Raw genomic sequence first — 16200 nt, forward strand, 5'->3', positions numbered from 1 at the left:
CTCTTCTCCAGGCTGAACAGCTCGAACTCTCCCAGCCTATCTCCACAGGAGGGGTGCTCCAGCCCTCTGATCATTTTTGTGGCACTCCTTTAGACCAGCTTAAACAGGTTCATGTCTTTTTGTGTTGAGACTACAGAGACAAACATAGTACTCCAGGTGAGGGCTCACCAGAGCGAAGTACAGTGGCAGAATCATCCCCCTTGACCTGCTGGCCATGCTTTTTTTCATGTGGACCAGGATATGATTAGCCTTTGGGGCTGTGAGCACACATTGCTGACTCATACTCAGTTTTTCATCCATGAAATCCCTAAGTTCTTCTCTGCACAGCTGCTCTCAATACACTCATTTCCCAGCCATTATTTGTACTTGGGAATACCCTGACCCATAAGGCTGACCTTGCTGAACTTCATAGAGTTTACACGGGTCCATGTCTTAAGCCTGTCAGGTTCCCACTGATCTGAACCAACTCACAACTGATTGACAGGATCTAGTAGGACCAGGCAAAGGAAAGACACATCTGCTAAAAGATACAACTACCCCAAAATGAGGAAAAGGTGGGTATTACAGAGATCAGAACAGAAAGCTTTGAAAACCTGAGAACTAAGGTGGAAATAGAGGTTCTTCTAGATGTCTCATTCATAATGCCAGAATGGCTGTGATCTGTGAGATGCCTGTTTTTCTGGTCAGACATCTACTTCAGACACTGGCAGCAGGCTGCCCAGGGAGGTTGTGGAGTCTCCCTCTCTGGAGATATTCAGGACTCAACTGGGTGCATTCCTGTGTAATCTGGTATAGGTGATCCTGCTTTGGCAGGGGAGTTGGACTGGAGGATCTTTAAAGGTCCCTTCCAGCCCCTGAAGTTCTGTAATCTGGATACCCATAAGAAAATGATCACCCATGTTAACCCAGTTCATGTGATGTCCCAGCGTTAAAAGAGGTTGTAGTCCATCTATTCCACAGCTATACTTTCACCTTCCCTGCCTGCAAAGCATCTTTGTCTGATTCTAAGAAGAGCTTTACAGCTACCCTTAACAGCAAGGATGGTCTAGCTATGTGCTAAAAAGGAAAGAAGAAAATAAGGAAATAAGGCAAGTGATTAAGGATGAAAATCTGAGCAAAAAAAGGCAACTATATCTCTAGAGAGGAGCAGTCAAATGATTATGGGCCACTCAGCTGGTCCCTGAGACCCAAAAAGGCATTAGAGCAACTTACAACACAGTCTTAAGCTGGTGGAGGAACATCAGGTCCCATACTGTGGCCTCTAGTTAAAGTAAGGGGCATCATGAAATGATAAGTTAACATAAACAGAGCAAGATGCAATCAAATTTAAAAGGCTTCAAAAGGAAGCAGTCAAAATGGTGAAAATTTTGGAAAAGGTGCCCCAAGAGGAAAGATTTTTTTTAAAACAGATGTATTACAAAAGAGATGACTGAGGGGAGACAGCAGCTGTCCTCATCTCTGTAAAAGGCAGTAATCTGTAATGAAAAGAATGAGCAATTCATATCCATAAAGGGAAGTAGTAGTAGTCTGCTTAAAATGAAGCAGGAAAGGTTGAAGGAGCTGTTAGGAAACATGTTTCCACTGTAATGGCAGCAGAACACTGAAAGCAGCCATCTGCTGATGTCACCATGATAACTGCACACTGGTGATGAGGATCATGTCTGTGATATACGCAGAGAACAGCACTGAAGCAACTGCAAGCCTTTCAGAAACCAGCAATGGAACTCAGCAGTGCTAAAAATCTCTCATGCTGGTACCTGTCCCTTTGTTTGGGGTAAAGAGGAAACACTAGCTGAAAAGAGAGAGGGGTAGATTTAGGGTAATTTTATTTCTGCAGAAGTCACTGATGAATTCACAGTTAGTCAGCATTCACATGGCCTGTGGAAAGGTAGTGTAAGCCTGTGGAATGACAGCTGATAACGGCAGCCTAGGGCTCTTCTGGACTTTTTAGATCCTAGTCTGCTCCATGGTATTGAAGAAAAGCAACATTAATTGGAAATATTTGCATTGTGTTTTCTTGGCCCTACCTGAATGACAACGCCATTTTCCTCTGGTGTAAATATTGAAAATGCTCTAAATCACTTGTGATAGAGCCAGATGGGACTGGAGGGTAGGCAAAAAAACCCCAACAACCCAAAACACACACCCCCCAAAAAATACCAATCCAAAACCCATGTGCTGCTTAATCAGTTTCATGAATGTCTGTTCCACTTGTAGATGCAATCATCTAGCAGCTCATCTGAATTACTAACAAAAAGTTGAGGCATAGCCTGTGTTTCATAAATAGTCTCCATTGCAAAGCATATAATTTGCATAATACATTAAAACAACAGTGTAACTGAAGTAACAGACTGCACTTGGAGGATCTTAAAATTAAATTTAACTTTTAGGTCTGATCTACTTCTCAGGGCAGAGCTCATTGCAGGATTTGGAACTTGAAAATTTGTGTTATTGGTTTGGCCTAGATGAGGTGCCAAGAAAAAAAATATTAAAAAGTAATATATTTTCATCTTTTTAACATATATCAGACCTTGGTTGAACACTGCTGGGTTTTATAATTAAAATTACATTAATGTTCATAATGCATAAAGCTGTTTCTGTAGTTTCACTGTGGATTCTGCTTAACAATATAGTTCTTTGAAATATGTGATTTAACAACAGGTACAATGAGTATTTCACTAGTATGTAGATGATATTAAAATTTAAAACAGTAATTTAGAAATAAAACAGAAAAGCTCTGAAGATCACCTATTAACTGGAAATCAGAAACGTATAAGAATAAAACTGATTTTAAAAGAATGCTTCTTACAATCCAACTGGATTATCTGAAGTTACCTACTGTTAGAAGTTACTTCCAAGTGGGACATGGGAAGAGTAATCCTTAACACCCCTGAAAGCCCTTCCAGCAGACTCTCAGGGACAGCAAGTTGCCTTCTGCAAGAGCTGCATACACAATTAAAATGGCAAGGAAATATGAAAAAATGAAATATGAATTGTAAAAACTGTCCTCAAAGATATTCATTCACTTTAAATGTATACAAAAGGCAGGACTATAAAGTAAGACAGTGAACATTTTTTCTTAGCAGGTTAAATATTCAGCCTTGGCTCTCCTGAGGAGTAATCGCTTTCATCTGACACGGACACAGAAAATTCTCAAGTAGTTTTTGTTCTGCTTCTGAGCCTAACATGAAACTTCCCCAGTTACACATAAAAGCAAGCATCAAAAAACTGTGAAAAAGGTAACAATTACCTACTAGTCTCCCTCACTCCTCCCCATAAAGTTTTGGGCAAAAATGCAGATATTTAACTAGCAAATATGGAAATCCTGCTTAGAAGTCCTTTTCTTGCCACCAGTGGAACTGTCTGTTTTGGTTCTCAGTTTCTAATTAGTCATTAAGGACTAACCTGCGTTGTTACTGTTACAGCAGTGATTGATCTGAGCTAGCTATTTCCTTGATGGTTCAGGTAGTTTACACTGCATTTGGCACACGCCTCATTTGGGGCCTACCACATTAAGACTCTGTATCAGCTAAGGCAATAAAGATCCTGTTCAAGGCAGTTGAAATTTAACCACAGTCTTCTCAAAGGAGATGGTATGGGAACAAAGAATGAGGTCTAGGAGACGAAATCATCAAACTGATTATGCTAGAAGCTTTTTACGAAGTAAAGCAGACAGGAACTCAGCTTTAATTTTTGTCCCAGGTCATGTATGTCTCTAATTTAATAAAGAATTTTCACCACTCTTGCTCGGGAAGGGCCATAAACTCACATAATTTTCTAATCTCGTCAGTGGATGAAAAGGACAGTCATGCTTTCATGCCATGAAAAAAACCTGAAGACTTAGGATTTGTTCCTGATGAACCATGCTTCTGTGTGCTTTTTTAACATGTGCTGGATAAAATTTCAGAAGTAATTATGTATGGTTGACCAACTGGCTCTTGCACTGAAAGTTTCTAATGAATATTTCACATGATACTAATTAATGATGCTAACAGAAGATAAATCAGTGTGAAAATAACAGAATTCCTTTGCTGTCACCATTAGCTTAAGAACTACCAGCATACAGCAATATATACACAAATATTTCATACTGAAGCCATTAACCTCAATTTATCTAAGCATAATTTCCTGTGGCTGGCTCAAAGGACTCTGCTTGAAGTACTAAACCTCACACTGGTGCCTCACTCAACGTTTGTTTCAGCTAAGATAGCTCAGGAGAAGCTTTTTTACCAAATGTGTCTCTGAAGCCTCCAGAAGACTTTAGAGGTCTATATTCCCGAGCAAAACTTTGTAGTTAGGGCCTAGTCTTTTTGCTTGCTGAACTGTTTAAATGTTTTCCAAAGTCTTAGGTCCTCAACAACAAGGGCAATATCAAGAGCATTCATGATCTCTGACTTCATATCTAATAGAGTATATCAATTTGTGCTTTTGGATTCTTGTTCTATCTGCACTATCTTACCAATCCACACCAGGGTGATTATGAAATAAATGCAAGGACATCTCTTCCATCTCACATGTATTACCTGAGCGCCACAAGGACTTCATCAAGAAAAAGCCATCATAATGCTGATAATATTGTAAAACTCATGCAAAATTCAATAGTTTATGTGCTTTACCTTCACTTTCTGCCTAATAAGTAATTATTAAGTATAAAAGGAAAAAGTCAGGCATTATGAATAATATAAACATATAAATGTTATTCTAGGGAATCTTTTCATTTTGCTCCTAGAGGGTTGTTTTTATTTTTATAAAGGTCAAAGCTGGTATTTTTAACAACATGGGAAAAAAAGGGGAAAAAAAAGAAACAAACCAACAAATTAAGGGTATTTTTCTCTTTCTTAACTGATAAGTTGAAAGAAATTCACAATATATTCACACGCAGGTCTTTAATACTCTGAGTACTCTACAAGCCAGATGAGAAGCTAATGTAAATGGTCTTGTGTTTCCTAACTGCAGAGATTTCTAGAGCTTCAGTGTGGTCCTTTTTATGACAGAAAACCCTTAAGTTTTTGGTGGTGTTTTTTCTACCAGTTACTTCTTAGAATAACATCTTTTTTTCTTTAGATCTGTACATTTTACTAGAAAAAGTAATATTTTTTTTTATTAAGGCAGTATAACAGAAAAAAAATAAACTGGGGGAAAAAAATAAAGGCTCAGTTTCAAGTACATGAAAACATACTGCCATTTTTAGAATGGGAAATTTTGATTCAGCTGGCTCTTCCACTGTTTTAAAAATAAGACTGTCCAGAGAATTCAGCATATGTTAATAATTATGTTGTCAAAAATAGTATCTTTTTGTATCTGCTGAATACAGGTACAAATTCCATAGAAACTATATTACATACCCTTACAGTCACGTTTGGATGATGCAAGACATTTTATATAATAAATGAAAAACTGACTTTTATTTTGTGATTCATCTGGAAAAGGTTAAATTTTACTCTAACATTGTTCTATACTTTAAGTTTTACGCTGATCATGATTGTAAAGCTTAGATCATGTGACAACTGAAATAAGATATGCTCCTTCCTAATCCAGTTTGCTTGACTTCAAGGAAAAATACTAGTATCAAGTCCAGGTGTGCTGACTACTGAAGCTCAGGAAACTGATTCATCAAGTCCATGTATTCTACAAAGGTCACAGGGAAAACTTCTGTGAACTTTTTATATGAACTTGGCCCAAAAACTGATCTAGGTCTGGCACTATTTTTCTGTAATGGCATTCATAATGGCAATCATTTAGTGTTATCAGGTAGGCACTTTTCGCAAGCTACATTGCTACAGACAACAGTGTAGTCTGGTGTGTGTTTTTCAAATCACATTTAAAAAAAAATCAAGTCAGAATATGAAGTGCTATGCTCATGAAATGCAATTTTTACTGACTATAAAACTTAGAAGTGATAGGGGGTGTAACATACATGAAATACATCTTTGCTGGTTTTCTCTCCATGTTAGAAAATGAAAACTGTTTGGAAAGATAAATAAGGAATGTTCATTTGCAAGGCCTGGAGGACTTGAAGATGTTTCTTATTTGCAACTACATTTTTTTCTTGGGTAAAGTCAGGATTTCCTGTAGTATAAAAAAGAACCCCATCATAAATTGCAGACTAGACTTCACAATGCACATAGATGTCTCAAGCGTATGAGGTACGTAAGATCTTAAAAGCAAGGATTTTAAAATCCAGATTTTCTCCCCTCAATCTGAAGTCAATTTTCTGCTCATCATCTTCCGGAGACAAAGCAAAACCCTCAGTACTCTAATCATGTAGCAGGGATTCCAGCGATTGCACATATACTAAGTACAGTATAACACCAGCCTTCAACCACTGTAAGAAAATAGATGGTTGTATTTTAAACACAGTCAGATGAAAAGATCAGCTTCCTGCTAATAATAGCTGCCTGTAACATCTGTCTCAACAGTAACAACTATATTCTGCTTGCATGACTAACTGTTATCTAAAGGCTGTATGTGTACAGCTACCTAGCACTTGAACTATGGAGCCTATCTTGCACTTAAATTTTTTTCACAGAGATTTGGCTGGATAGGCCTGTATTTGTCATCAACCACCTAATTAAGTGGCTACTACCCAAGCAGACTGCTCCAGAAAATGTGATCATAGAGTTTGGAGTAAACAATACAAATTAAATCACTGTGAATAATCAAAGGCATTAGTACCCTCTGAAAAGTACTTAAGAGGGCATTCTCTTACTGCAGGAAATGTAAACTTTCGTGCAGTGTATCAGAGGAAAGGTCTTTGTGATGGCAATAAAATGTCAAATCTAGTAAAAGCATCCTGAGTGACACCTTTGAAAAATGAGCAGATGCTTGAAAGGAATTCATAATAGTGTTATGAATGAATACCTTATAGTGTAATCTTGATAGATAATATTGCTTTCTTTTTCACCTTACTCCTGTTACTGATTTACAACCTGTTTCTGATAGAGGAGAAAGCAACATTCACACAGTGCCCCATCAGAATTAGAAACATCTCAGAGGACACACACAGAGTTTTGCACAGATAAACTTGGCTTTGCACATAATTTGCTTTTCTTTTTATTAATGTTGTGCTTCTAGAAAACATGCAGCCCTTAACAAATATTATAGCAGTATTCCTCCTTTCATGCAGTTGCCTCTCTTATGGCCTCCACTACATTTTAGATCATATGGTAGGTTGTGTGGATGCTGACAGGCTTTGATACAGTTGGACTTAAATGAAACAATTATAACTGCCACAACATGAGGTGTAAATCAGCTGATACTCATTTGAATTATGTTTGATGACCAAATGGTACACTGCTTAAATCTGTCATTTGCTCAATTGTGATTCTAAAACAAATTTAGAAACACTGCACTGATATAGATTTAGTCTAATCTGACTGTTCACTGGAAACGCCCAATCAAAGGCAAATTAGTTATCTTTACAGCTGATAAACAGATAACCTCACAGGCAGGAGGAAGTTCTGTTTACTGTCTTTGGAGATATTTACAATATATAGGATCCATTCCTAGCCTGCTTTAACATTCTTGGCTTTGTGGTCAATTTAGGCCATTATTCTTTCAGATTACATCTCTCCCTTGAAAAAGATGGGTACCTATAAAACAGCCCAAAATAAGACAGATAGGTCAATTCCTAAGGAAACTGCCATCTGAGACATCTAATGGCTGTTTAGTTGGTCACATGCAGTGAGCACATGTAACTGATACAACAAGGATGAAACCTCCTCCTTACATTTCCTTCTCACTCAGATTGCCTTGAATCCAAAGAGCGGCAGGATGGCAGGTAAAGCATCTTTGTGCAGAGGCTGCAGTGGGGATTGACCTTTGTAAGTGGTGTATGAAGAAGCAGAACTCCCTGTCTTCTCTCCCTCCTCCGCACTTATGTTAGAGATGTGTACAATCTATTCCTTATGTTGAATACTAATTTAGAAAACACCAAGACAATAATACAATAAAAAGCTGGGAGAAATCAACTTGTGGTAAGTCAGAAAGACAGCAGTGAATTTGTCTGGGAAGAAATAACCCTTAGGAGATTCAGTTCTTTATATATAAAGGGAAGAGGTCTAATGCTGGTGGAACATGAGCTGGATGAGCAAACAATGAGTTGGAATGAAAACTGTCTAACAGCCAGGTGCAGAGAGTGGTGATTGGCGGCATAAAATCTAGTTGGATGCCTTAAACCACCATAACCACATCGGTCCTTCCACCAAGTTGAACATTTGCCAACAATGTACACCAGCATCACAGGTTAATGTTATCCTGGGATGCACTAGGCAGAGCATTGCCAGCAGGTTGAAGGAGGTGATCCTACCCCTCTGCTTAGTGTTAGTGAGTCTTGCCTGGGTTCTGTGTCCAGCTGTGGGTTCCTCAGCATAAAAGAGACATGGACATATTGCAGAAAGACCAGTCAGGAGACATGAAGATGAAGGGAATGAAGCATCATGCCCATGAGGAAAAGCTGAGAGAGCTGGGACAGCTCAGGGAGAATCTTATCAATGTATACAAATATCATAAGGGAGAATGTAAAGAAGACAGAAATGGGCTCTTTTCAGTCATGCCTGCTGAGAGAACCAGTGGCAATGGGTACAACCTGAAACACAAGAGGTTCCACCTGAAACACTTTTTAACTGAGGGTAACTGAGCCCTGGCATAGGTTGTCCAGAAAGGTTGTGGAATCTGCTTTCTTGGAATTCTTCAAAAGCCATCTTGATGTGGTCCTGAACAGCCCACTCTATATGGCCCTGCTTGAGCAGAAGGATTGGACAAGATGACATCCAGAAGTTCGTTCCAACCTCAACCATTCCATGAAAGAAATGAGCAGATGCTTTGGTTAGTTTATAATCTATCTTTGAGAACTGGAATAGAGAGATACATGCTCTGGTAATTGGAAAAGAAAATATGCCAAACTCAACTTCTTAAAAAAAAATTAAATAATTGAAAAGTTAATAAAAGGTGAAAAAAAAAGTATAATGGTATTTCTGAAAGACAACCACCACAGTATTTCCTATAGGCAAATGAAAATGCTCTCAAACAAAACCAGTATGCAGAAACAAGATTAGTTGCCATTACCTCAGAACCACAGAACAGATTCTCATGGAGGTTATGTTGAAGCATACAGCCTAGAGGGAGGTGATAAAAGACAGCCAACATGGCTTCATCTGAGAATTGTGCCTGACTAATGTAATGGACATTCTAGAATGGAGTGACTGCACCAGTGAAAAAAGGAAAAGCAATTCATGTTGCCTACCTGGATTTCTGTAGGTTTCCCCACAACTTTCTTACCTCTAAATTGGAAATACAGGGATTTGATGGATGGACTGTTAGCTGGATAAGGAAAAAGCTGCATGGCCACATTTGAAGAGTTACAGAGAACAGCTTAATGAGCAAATTTAAACCAGTAACAAGTGATGTTCCCCAAGGGTTAAGTATGGGAACCAATACTTTAATACCTTAATCAATGACATAGATAGTGGTGCTGAGTGCACTCTCAGCTAGTTTGAGACAACACCATGATGAGTGATGCACATGACTCATCTTAGGTAAGGAATGCCATCTGGGGGGACCCTGTCAGGCTAGATGGGTGGGCCCATGTGAACCTTATGATGATCAATAAAGCCAGCTTCAAGACCCTGCACTTGAGTCAGGGCAACCTCCAAGATCAGTAGAAACTGGGGGATGAATAGATTGAGAACAGTTCTCTGGGAAAGAATTCAGGATATTGGTGGATGAAAAATTGGACACAAGCTGGCAATGTGCACTTGCAGCACAGAAAGCCAACTGTATCCTGGGCCGCATCAAAAGAGTGGCAGCAGGTTGAGAGAGATGATTCTGCCCCTCTGCTCCGGTGAGACCCCACCTGGAGTACTGCATCTAGCTCTGGAGCCTCCTGTACAAGAAAAGCATGGACTTCTTGGAGCAGGTTCACAGGAGCAGACTGCTTGAACATCTCTTCTGTGTAGAAAAGCTGAGAGAGTTGGGATTGTTCAGCCCAGAGAAAAGAAGGCTCCAGGGAGCTCTTTTAGCAGACTTTCAGTACTTAAAGGGGCCTGAAAGACAGAGGGAGACTTTTTAGTAGGAGCTGTAGTGATAGGACATGAAGTAATGTTTTATATAAGGCAGGAAAAAAAAGAAAAGTAGCTTCAGACTGGATATATGGAAGAAAAATTTTACAGAGACAGTGAAGCACTGGGCCAGGTTTCCCAGAGAGGTGGTATGTGTCACATCCCTGGAAACATTCAAGGTCAGATTGGATGTGGTTCTGAGCAACGTGATCACTGCAGAAGGGTTGGACAATGTCATCTTTAAAGGTTCTGTTGAACTCAAACCTTTATATGATGTAAACCTGATCTTTATACTTCTTGCACACACAACTCAAAGTTTTCTCCAAAGGATTAAAAAAATCAGCCTCTCATTTATTTTTATGGAAGTCTAAGAAAACTGGCTATAAACTGTTACTAACAGATTGTTATACCCTACTTTCTAATCTTTAATTTGTTGTTACTCTTTAACACCCTTGCTAGCATGTAAAAATTACTCTTTTTTTCATAGTAATTACAATGTGGAGTTTTTAGCCACTCTTAAAGGCCACAGTGCACCACATATTTATGGTATAGTTTCTAGACTAATTCAAAATGGGTTATTATTTGACTGGTAGAAAAAAACTGTCTTGAATATAAGCCTGCAAAAGCTTATTAACTTGTGTTATCCTCACTTAGATTCCCAGGAACAGCTCTTTAGAGTAAAGCAGGATTCAGCTTCCTCGTGGCTATCTTTCTTGAAGTAGGTTTACTCAGCAAAAAACAGCATAGGATTTTTAATACTACCACTGTCCTGACAGTATTAATTTTAAGGCTATAGCTCAATGCTCACACTTTATATGAAAGATATATCTGCAAGAAGCTTTTAAAAGTTTGTAAAAGTTGATACAATAAGAATGTGCATTTTAGATAAGCAGCAAATGCCTGGAAATGCCTTGACTATTAGCAATTAGCAATTAGAAAATGACTATGAGAATTTACCACATCTTTTTTAAAAAACACTAGATCTTCATACTTACTAACTAAATCTACTGCACACACAGAAGATGAAGGGTCTCCCTGCAGTGTACTGAATATTAAGTCTGAAAATAAAGATGAATTAAAAGAGTCTGGACAACTCTTGACCCAGCACTGAAGGGTCAACATTAAACCATGTTCCTAAGCACCATGTCCACATGCTGCTTAAATAGTTCAGGGAGGGTGACTCCACCACTCCCCTGAGCAGATCATTCCAATGTCTGATAACTCTTTCAGTGAAGAAATATTTTCTAACATCTGTCTGAAACCTTCCCTGGTGTATCTTAAAACCATTTCCTCTAGTCCTGTTGCTTGACCCTAGGAGAAAAGGTTGGCCCTCTCCTTGCGCCAATCTCGTTCAGGTAGTTGTAGAGAGTGCTAAGGTCTTCCCTCAGCCTCCTCACACTGAACAACTGTGGCTCCCTCAGATGCTCCTGGTAGGTCTTGTGTTCCCAGCCCTTCACAAGCCTTGGTGCCCTTCTCTGGACATGCTCCAGAGATGGCCTCACTCCCATAAAGGAGTTGCACTGAACAGAAATCTGCTATTAAGAGTACACAGGAAACACTCTGTTCTGCCACTCAACCAGTTTTACACTGTACCTGACCCCTCTGCAACTGCATTTGCCATTGAAGATAATTTCATGTGAACCTTCAGAACTGAAACTTTGTACAATGTATGATCTAAACTGACCTTGTCATTTCATGTAGAGATAATTAAAATATTATTGTCCTCATTAACAGTAAACTAGAATTCATGTAGAGTTTGAGAATTAGATAAGGGTTTGACTTTCACAGTAGGTTTTTCACAATTTCAAATCTTTAGCTAAATATTTGCTTTAACATTGGCCACATTGGTTGGTTGGTGGTTTAATATAAAAATATGCCTGTAAACTCATCCTTGAGTACACTTCTTAAAACTGGAAAAGAAAATTTTGTCTGACACCTGGACAATTTCAGGGACAAAGAAATCAAACTTTATCAGTAAATGCAAAAAAAAACTATAAGAATGCTTTATAACAGTTGTAAAATGCAGACATTATCTCTAGAGACAGTTGAGGAATATGTCTATAGGGAGAACATTTAATTGCCTGAGTCACAATTGAAAGTTAAATCATACATTTGGGAGCTGTATTGCCACTCTTGATAGTTTTCTAATCTCTGTGTTGCCATGCTTGAATGTACAGCACTGATGGCCAGGGCCCCAGGTATGTGCCTAAAGCACACTGTCTTCACTTGGGAGTCAAAATACCCAAAACTACTACAGCAAGATCATGTGAAAGATGAAGTAGCAAACTACACTAGCCAAATAAAATTAGAAAATCTCTTCTGTGAATGCTGAGTTTATCCCAACACACTGCTGAGGCAAACTGATTAAAATGCATTGTTTAGTGTCTCTCGTACACACATTGCTCTGCTGGTGCACATTACAGCCCACACTTTTAGTGATGATAACTTGTATTTTCTCAGCAGTTCACAGAATTGTTTTTCAACCTGCTTGATTTCTGAGCATAAACAGACACAAGATGTAATCCAGATACCCACACAGCCTCTGTCCAGGACCCAACTCAACAAGGATGACCTGCTTTTCCATGTCTTGTGCTGCCTTCCAACACCACAGACACCTAACACGCTAGGAGTGTGCCACGGAGGTCTCATAGTGTTGCACATCAATGAGGGTTTGCACTCCCTTCGTTTGTCCAGCACAGAAGAACATTTGGAAAGACAGTTACAACTTACTTTAAAGTGATACTTTCGACTTAATTTTGGAGAACAGAAGAAGCTGGACAGGAATTTAATTTCTCACATAATTCAAAAAAATGTTATTTGGAAAGGATGTATTCTGAGACCCTGCCTGGCTTTCAGCAACTTAGTTCTGGGTAATACAAAAGTAAGCACTAGTAATATTGATTAACATGAAGGACACTAAAGGCCTGCTTCTTCTTTTTTGTGTATGAGATGAACATCATCATACATAAATGTTATCCCATTAAACCAGAAGGCACTACTCACATAACCGTCTTGGGGTACTAGATGGGAAAGCAAATTGAGCATTGCTTCATAACATCACACACATTTCTACAGGCAAAAAGCAAAGTTTAAATAACTGTTGAACCACAGGCTATCACTTCTGAAAGGTTTTGTTCATGTTGTAGTTTGGAATGAGTAATTTTGTTGAGTGCAGTTTACAAAATCGTACTTGGAAACAGAGAGCAACTCCCCTTAAGAATCATGAAGATCAGTTATCTTCCCCACATCTTTGGTGGACTTGGCAGTGCTGGGTTAATGGTTGGACTTGATGACCCTATAGCTCATTTCCAGTCTAAACAGTTCTGTGATTCTACATACATGCATCAAAAACATATGTGCAAGGGGCAAAAAAAGGCAAGAAGCAACAGGTTGGGACAACAGACACCTGATGGGCGGAAGAAAGAACAAAGTGATAGGAAGATGTGATTATGTGGGCAGGTTGCATACACAGCTTACAACTCTGAAGGCACTGAATGCTCGATAAAGTTTGACCTTGTTTTAAACAAATGTGTTACAATGTAACAGCTGCTGCTGACCTGTCTGCAGCTCCAGTGCTCATAATCGATAACTTACACTAAATTCAAGTCATGACAAGACCACTAATACAACATTTTGGATCATGTCATTGCTTATGTTTCACAGAACAGTGTTTAGCATAATTCATCATGGGTTCTGGTCAGATACCTATTATGCTTCACTGAATGCACCAGGGTACACCTTACATAACTAGCAGAGAAGCAGCTGATGTCATTCTGATCAACCAGTACAGAGCCTAAAATTTTGCGGGTCCTTATGAAAACAGTCACTGGCAAAAGAATGAGTGAGAAAGAGAAGAGCTTGCATGAAGATTTGTGGTGAATGGAGAGTAATTACACAGGTGATAAAATAAACTCTCATAAGTGATGCCTTGCCAGTAATGCCCTGCTTTCACCAAGAGCTGCATTTTGAAGAAGTAAACTCAGAAACTCTGAAAAAAGAGAAACAACATTTTACAGCTGTAAATTAGTTTTTTGTGTACTGACAAGAAAGGCAACACACTTACCTATTATTCCTCTTTAATTAAGAAAATTCCTTTTAAAATACATTAAAAGCACATCATGTGAAGATATATCACTTTACTGTAGGTAGAACTGCACTTGAGTCACATATAAATGACATACCCTTTTTGGAGAAAAGGAAACATGATGTTCTGCTAGCAAATATATGTAATTTCTACGATAGTATGTAAAAGAGTATACTCTTACTTGCAAAATAAACATGTAGATTGTTAAATTTGAATTATATTCAGGCCATGATGGCAACATATCTGAACATTTACTTTGCTACAAAAAACACTGAATATTTCACAAACAAAACCACCCCAACCAACAACAAAACAAAAAAAAGTTTAATTTCACAACAGTTCTTAGTTGCAAAACTTTTGTGAGCCTATGTGAAATGAAGCCAGATTAGTTCGTATGATTCCACTGCTCTGTGAGGCTTCAGTCACACAGATGAACAGTGACCATCACCACAGCTGAGAAGAGCTGCCAGAAGGCTGACCCTAAAAATAGGAAGAAAGAAAATAGACCAAACCTTCTAAATACCAGCCAGTCATACCCTTTATTCAAGCAAGTTTCCAAATTATGAGGAATCGTGGCAGGATCCTGCACTGCTCATCTGATGGGTTCTCAATATTATACCTCACTCTTGTGAATATTCTATCATAAATCTAAAATTAATACATAAATTATACAGAAAGGTACACTGAGGACTATTCTGCCATGGGAAAAGCACATCACAGTGGAGCTAATTTTATCCTCTGCAGCTGCAAACTTTGTGTCTTCCAACAAATTGCTGAGGAGGTGGAGTTTATCTGCATACTTTCTGGCACAGAGACTTCTGCCCAGTTTATTTTACCATTACGCTATTTGCTCTTTTATGTGTCAGCAAACTCAGTTACCTTGTACTATATCAACACCCTAGATAAACAGATTTTGTCTCAGATGGTAAGACTCTTGAAAAGGAGGCCTCCGTTTTCCTTTAACCCAACAATATGAAAATAATTGCCTTGGTTTCTTAACTGCCACAACAAAGCACAGGCCAGTTGGAAGTCACCACTTCCCTGGGAAAAGAAACCAAAGACTAGTAGACAGCATGCACAGTTGCAAGGATACAATGTTCCAACAGCTGATTTCTCATTTATTTGGTTTAGGGAGGAGGGAGGTAGATGTATTTCCAGTCATCAGAAGGATTTTTCTTTACAAAGATGAAAGGGCAAAAATTTAAAAAAAAAACCACAACCAAATATAAATCCCAGGGATGTATGCCACTGCAGTATTGATGCCCTACATAATCCCCTCATTTCCGAGGAGCAGTACTTAAACCACTACGTATTTTTGCCGTTTTGTGCGGAGGAGGAACCGCAATCCTCTGCTCCGCCGCCAGCAAGCAGCCCCTCCGGCAGGCTCGGGGCTTGCTCGAACAGAACGGGTCAGGTGAGGCCGGACATCTCTCTGCCAAAGGACATTACCCCTTAGCCGCCGTCATCTATATACACTTCGACAGAGCAAACTTTACTGCAGAAGCGCACTTCGGAGCTGCAGCTCCACGGAGCCAGGAGACCGCCGGTGCGCACCGAGGGTCGCCGCTGGACGGCCGCCAGAGCAGTCGGCGAGAGGAGGGGGGTGCCCTCCCGAAGGTTAACCGGCAGCGGGCTGCGATAGAGCCAGCCCGGCTACCAAGAGCTGGCAGATGGCTCCGCTCCCCAGGGGTCTCCCGCCGAGGAGGCGTCTCGTCCTCGCTCCCCGCAGCCGGACCGCCTGCCTTGGCCGAGGGTCAAAGCTGAGACTGGCGAGGTGTAGTTGTGAGGTACAAGGAAAGCCCCTTACCTGTTGATTTTCAGAGCGAACGCCCTCCTGTCTGCGGCGGGTAAAGTCGCCATGAGGGACAGCAGCCGCGGGTGTCGGCTGCCCAGGAGGACGAAAGCCGGCTGTACGCACGAAGGGCGGCTTTATTTTTATTTATTTATATTTCCTAATTACATGCTCCTGACTAAAACCCCGACGGTCCTCTGACAGCTCAGTGTGGCAACTTCCGCATTTCACCTTCCTCACCGAAATTGGCCGAAGTGGGAGGGATC

This window comes from Dryobates pubescens, chromosome Z (genome assembly GCF_014839835.1).
Source record: "Dryobates pubescens isolate bDryPub1 chromosome Z, bDryPub1.pri, whole genome shotgun sequence".
In the NCBI taxonomy this organism is placed as follows: domain Eukaryota; kingdom Metazoa; phylum Chordata; class Aves; order Piciformes; family Picidae; genus Dryobates; species Dryobates pubescens.